The 5675-nt window shown below is 41.5% G+C and overlaps 1 long non-coding RNA gene across 1 annotated transcript; it reads left to right on the plus strand.

The window, feature by feature from the left end:
* The first annotated feature begins 421 nt into the window (after positions 1 to 421).
* Positions 422 to 4199, plus strand: LOC131492753 (uncharacterized). Its single transcript, XR_009252274.1, has 3 exons — positions 422 to 507; positions 2745 to 2805; positions 4117 to 4199. It is a non-coding gene; the product is annotated as an uncharacterized LOC131492753 (long non-coding RNA).
* Positions 4200 to 5675: the final 1476 nt, after the last annotated feature.

Consider the following 5675-nt stretch of genomic DNA (forward strand, 5'->3'; position numbering starts at 1 on the left):
TTGGTTTCTCGTGACTACGAATAGATACTTAGACAATGGTAAACCTCATTAATGTAGAAGAAGATGCTTTAATAGGAGACATCAAGGTAGGGGCGCCTGGGTGACTCAGTTGGCTAAGTGACCAACTTCGGCACAGGTCATGATCTCATGGTTCATGGGTTTGAGCCCTGTGTCGGGTTCTGTGCTGACAGCTCAGAGCATGGAGGCTGCTTCAGATTCTGTGTCTCCCTCTGTCTCTGCCCCTCACCTTCTCTCTCTCTCTCTCTCTCTCTCTCTCAGAAATAAACATTAAAAAAACAGGAGAAACAAAGCAACTCATGATATAGCACATTACACATAATTTCTTTGCAGTGTTTTATAAGGAATCAGAATATAAAGAGTCACTTACTCCGATTTTTATATCTGTCATAACTAGAATCCAGCTGTGGAAAGGAAGAGAATCTCAAACGCCTGACACTGAGTTGGGAGATTATCATGATTGGGAAAGAAGATTTTGACCACAGAAATGTGAGTCACTGTATAAAAAATAATGTCTCCCTTTAAACTGACAGGGAACTTTTTTTTAATAAAAACATTTTTTTTGGCTTTTAGTTGGAAATGTTTCTCAAATTTCTAATTACCTAGAAGTAGTTTTCTCCAGAACCTTTTGGAAATAAAATGTAGGGTCTAGAGAGGAGGAGAAAAGTAGGTGAAAGCCAAAAAAAAAAAAGTTAAGGCAGAGTGTTGTGTTTCTTTGGGAAATTTTCCAAACCATCAGGAGTGTTTGGGGTGGCCTGGGGACGCAAAGGGAGGGCATCTGTGTGTTCAAGAGTGTAATGAGGAGCGCCATGGCTGTGGTAGGTGGCATAGAGGTCCAATGGCCAAAGGTACTCTGAAGCCAGTCCTTCTTCTCAAGGGGAAAAAATATCTTCTCCTTCTTCCTCTAACTCTAAGACAAGAACTAGGATTAGAGAGGACAGTGGCCCTGTGGGCTTGGGGACTCATATGTAATAAAATTCTCTAAAGAAAACCTTCACAACATGAAAGGGATCTGGCTGAGAGTATTATAGACTTAAACGAGAATTTTGCAAAGAAGATATGGCAAGGACTAGAGACTCATCTGCAGCCCGCACATTCCTGTAAAACCCTTTAGGCTACAGCCCCGAGAGTCATGGAACGTTGAAAGGTAAATGTTTTCAGCGTCAGGCAAGTGTTGAGAGAAATAGTGTGCTACGGCGTCCTCCTACCCGTCCGCTGGTTCCCAACCAAATATTTTTGCCTCAGGATAGATGTTCGGTCATGGTTGGTGCTCCAGGAAATCAGGTGGCCTGAACTTGGATCGTGGCTTCCCTGATTACTCTCCAAGTGACTCCAAACAATGTATTTAGCCTCCATATACCTTCTGTGTAATATGGGAGTAATAAGATACCCTCCTTTATTGTGGAGTCCTGACGTGCATGTGAGGTAATGCATGCCACACATTTAGCACACCTCAGGGTATGTAATAGGAATCATTAAGACGGGACTGCAACCGTCATCATTATGAATATTATTACAGTTAGTTGAACTCAATAACTCAAGAGATGTGCCTGTAGGAGCAGCAGGAGTTCTGTTTCCTGATCCTGTCTTAACTAAGGGTTAACTCGCACATATAAGCGAGCTCTCCCTTTCACTTTCCAGGGCACGGACTTCAAAGTTTAGGCTCTCTACACCCTACAATTTGAATTTGTACTACTTTTGGTTCAACGGTGAAATTGTGGTATAGTAGAGCTTACTCAGCCAGGCTCATTTTTTTTCTATTTTCCCTTGCAGCCAGTTTGGCATTACATAGATCTTAAAGCTGGTTTCACACTCCATTGTATCAAAGGTTAGAGGTCAATTTGAAACATGGCAGGAGTGGACCGTAATAGCCTTTGGCACCTAGATCCCCCTTTTATACAGCGCAAAGCGTTTTAGAAATGCTAACCTCAGTGGGGTGCTCAGATTGGTTCTGTTTTGAATTAGCCCCTCCAATCTGGGTGGTAAAATGCGAGCAGGGAGGTTAAATGAACTTATTCAAGTTCAGGAACAGAGAGCTTTTCGAAACTGATATTCATATTTAGAACACAAGCTTTCACTGCTTTCTACTCCTGCCCCTTCCTCTTAGCCTTCTCTGGGATTAAAGGCATTCTCTGACATTTAGAAATTTTCTGTATCTAGAGGGAGATGGCGTTAAAGTGTAATATTTGTCTAATTGTTTTCCTCTTTCTTGGTGAATTTCGTTACTGGACAGAAGGCATCAGGAAGGGAAGAAAGGAAGAGTCTGGTCCCGGGTCTGCTACCAGTCATCACAATGTTTACAAAGTGAAGGGGGTTGCAAAGATGTCCTAGGGAACCAGCCATCCTCACTGGCGGCCCAGCAGGGGGACTCTTTAGGCTTGGTGTTGGAGAGGGAACAGTTCCCAATTGATGCTGAACAGTCGCTTTTATTTTCTAAATGTGGAATTTTCAACAGATGTCACCACCCTCCCTTCCCCCCCACCCCCAAGGAAACTTCTAAGGCTGCTGTTGTTGGCTCTGACATCTTTTTGAGGTGGAAAAGATACATAAGAAGGACAAGAAAAAGAAGAAAAAAAGGAGGAGGAGGAGGAGAAGAGCTAGAGAAGGAGGAGAAAGAAGAGAAGGGGGGGAAAATATTTCTCTTACATTGCTTAAGATAAACACGTCTCTTGGCAAAATTGAAACATCATAGAAGTTCTTTATTTCTGTTATCATCTTTTTTCTAGGATAAGAAAACACTTCAAATATTTGAATGCAGGTTCAACCACAACTGTATTTGAATAACAGGTAAATATGTTCACGGGGGTGTCTCCAGTACGAATGGATGGTAAGGTCGTCTAATCACAGACGGCTTCTTTTCCTTTGGTGTCCCTGCTCTACAATGTAATGCTGAGATTTTGAATTTATGATGAGGGGGATTATTCTATTGTGGCTAAAAATTCTACTGATGCTCAAGTTATTGATCCATCTATCCAACTGGAGATCTTTTGGTTATTGGCCTCACCAGTTTCTTTATTGGTAAAAGTTCTTGTAAATTGCGTTTTAGCAGGGGCTTTATTTAAATCTCTCTCCTATCGTTTGGTAAGGAGTAGCTTTCCAGCTGTTTGCTATGAATGTGTCCACTTTATGTAACTACCAAATGCGTCTGTAACATTCTGGACAATGTGCACTCGTTTCATCATGTGACATTTTCTATTCAACATTGGCTGTATCTATAGACAGAGGCAGACAGGAGAGATGGGATTTTATTGTCTTAGCCTCCTGGCATGTTGAGTAGAAACTCTACATCTTAACCTTTACCGTTAATGGTAGAACACACACAAGTGCTCAGCCTAGGCTCTCAGTCAAACATCAAAAATTGGGAGTCAATTCTGAAATGTTATTTTGGGGGATGTAATAGGTGCGTTTCTGGCAGATTTCATGTAGTGCTATTCAACTGTCCTAATGGGGGTCAGATGGGAATGGTGAATCTCAATGTTTCCTAGTAGCTCTTAAAGTCCTGCCTAGACAAAAAGTTGCAAAATACACATTTTTCTCGTAGACTCGGGCAACATGTTCATGGAATCCTCAAAAATGCATTCAGTTGAAATCATTAGAATACAGCTCACTGGGGCGCCTGGGTGGCACAGTCAGTTAAACACCTGACTTCGGCTCAGGTCATGATCTCATGATCTCATGATCTCAGGGCTCATGGGTTCGAGCCCTGCATCAGACTCTGTGCTGACACCTCAGAGCCTGGAGCCTGCTTTGGATTCTGTGTCTCCCTCTCTCTCTCTGCCCTTCCCCCGCTCTCTCTCTCTCTCTCTCCCTCAAAAATAAATAAGCATTAAAATAAAGGAAAGAAAAAAAGAAAATGTTCCTCCCCCGCTCATGCTCTGTCTCTTTCTCTCTCTCTCTCTCTCTCTCTCTCTCTCTCAAAAATAAGCATGAAAAAAAATGGAATACAGCTCGTTTTATTGATGTTCTACTTTGAGAAATAGAAAGTCAGTGCCCATGAGACTTCTAGATATTTCCTCCTATGGTTAGCTTTGATATCTCCAGGCAACTAGTGCCAATAAGTCTGAGTAGATATGACATTCAGCATCCTTTCCTTTTCAGATGCTTAAGGATATCATGGAGAACCTCAAGCATTAAAATATTCACCTTTGGGCAGCACCGATTAGTTTTGCAAATCAAATAAACTGGCATAAGATGCACTTTAATGGGTATGAGATGTCCTTAAAGTTACTTGGAGTGTCATCCTAATTTGAAAAATGCCTTATGGGGCCAAATGGAAGTCTTTCTCATTTTTTTCTGACAACATTCCATATAATGTTCACTGATCGATTAATATTGAAAATGGCCTGGCTCTCAACAAGCAGTCAGACTCTGCCAGTCACAGACCGTACTGAAACGGCTTGCCTTAGTAGTTTTGGATATTTCTAGTTTATACATATTTTATTTTGAGTTTCATGCAATTAAGAAGGGAACAGGATTTGAAGAACTATCCCTGAGCCATAATTCTTTTATGATAGTTCCCAGATTCTGGGAAAGTCTAAGTTCATCTAACTTTTTGGTAGAATAACAGATACGCCAATCCACTGTGTTCTTAATTCTATTTAAAATTCTTCTGGACAATGAACGTGCAGAATGAATAATCTTTTACTATATTACTGTATCTCAGCTGAAATTCTGTGGACCGGTTACCAGTTTAGAATTTGTTGCTAATTATCTTGAGCCCCCATCTAATTGAGGGGGGGCAGGCTCCAGTACCATTTCCTCGTGAGAAATTACTCTTTTTTCATTTTTTTCCATGGTGTAATGTCAACCCCCCGCCCCCCCAAAACCAAAAAACAAAAAAGCTCCAACAGTCTTCCTGATGTTTGTTGGGTAACAGTGATGGTATCCCTCCTCACCAGGGAATGATTTCTATGGGAAGATTTCAAATAGTGGGGGACACCCTAGGCAGCTGTCTTTTTTGTGTTCGAATGGCTCTTTCCACAGCTACATCCATCCATCACCAATGACTCCCTTGACGGCCACAATCTAGAAGTGACTTAAGGAACACCCACATCATGGCTTTTCACACTATACATGGTGAATGATGAGGTTTTATGGTTTATTTCTAAGGAAAGAAAAGACTGCAAACATAAGTCTGTTGATTAGGCAAGTCATTGGCTAAAAAGTTTCTGAATACTTTCAATTTCCATGCATATGGTACTATGGACAGGTAATAGACATTTTGTAGACCAACATTAGCCCCTGGAGGAAACTTTCAATAGCACTAACCTAGGTCCCTTGGTACAGGACATCTCAGCTCCACTCTCTGCACAAACTAACTTCCTGGCTGAGCCATGTGATGGAGACTGATATTTAGAGTTGGCTCAAGTTGTTTTGGGAAGGAATTTTCTGTAACAATCCAGCATGCCATCCTTCTCACAGTCCAGTCAAGTGCCCTGGAACAAGGGCTTGTTTTACTGTATTCTTTTGATAAGGAGGTGTCTTTCTGCTCAGAGGATACCCTTCGGATGTCCTGTTTCATCGTACTAAAACTGTTTGAATTAAAGAATTTAGAGAATTTGGCAAAAGTCCTAAATTCCTCTCAGATTTCTCCCACGTGACACAAGGACAAATATGCAATTGAGTGTTCGAAAGAAGAGCAGGGGGGAAATATTTCC

The sequence above is a fragment of the Neofelis nebulosa genome, chromosome 2, assembly GCF_028018385.1.
Source record: "Neofelis nebulosa isolate mNeoNeb1 chromosome 2, mNeoNeb1.pri, whole genome shotgun sequence".
Taxonomy (NCBI): Eukaryota; Metazoa; Chordata; class Mammalia; order Carnivora; family Felidae; genus Neofelis; species Neofelis nebulosa.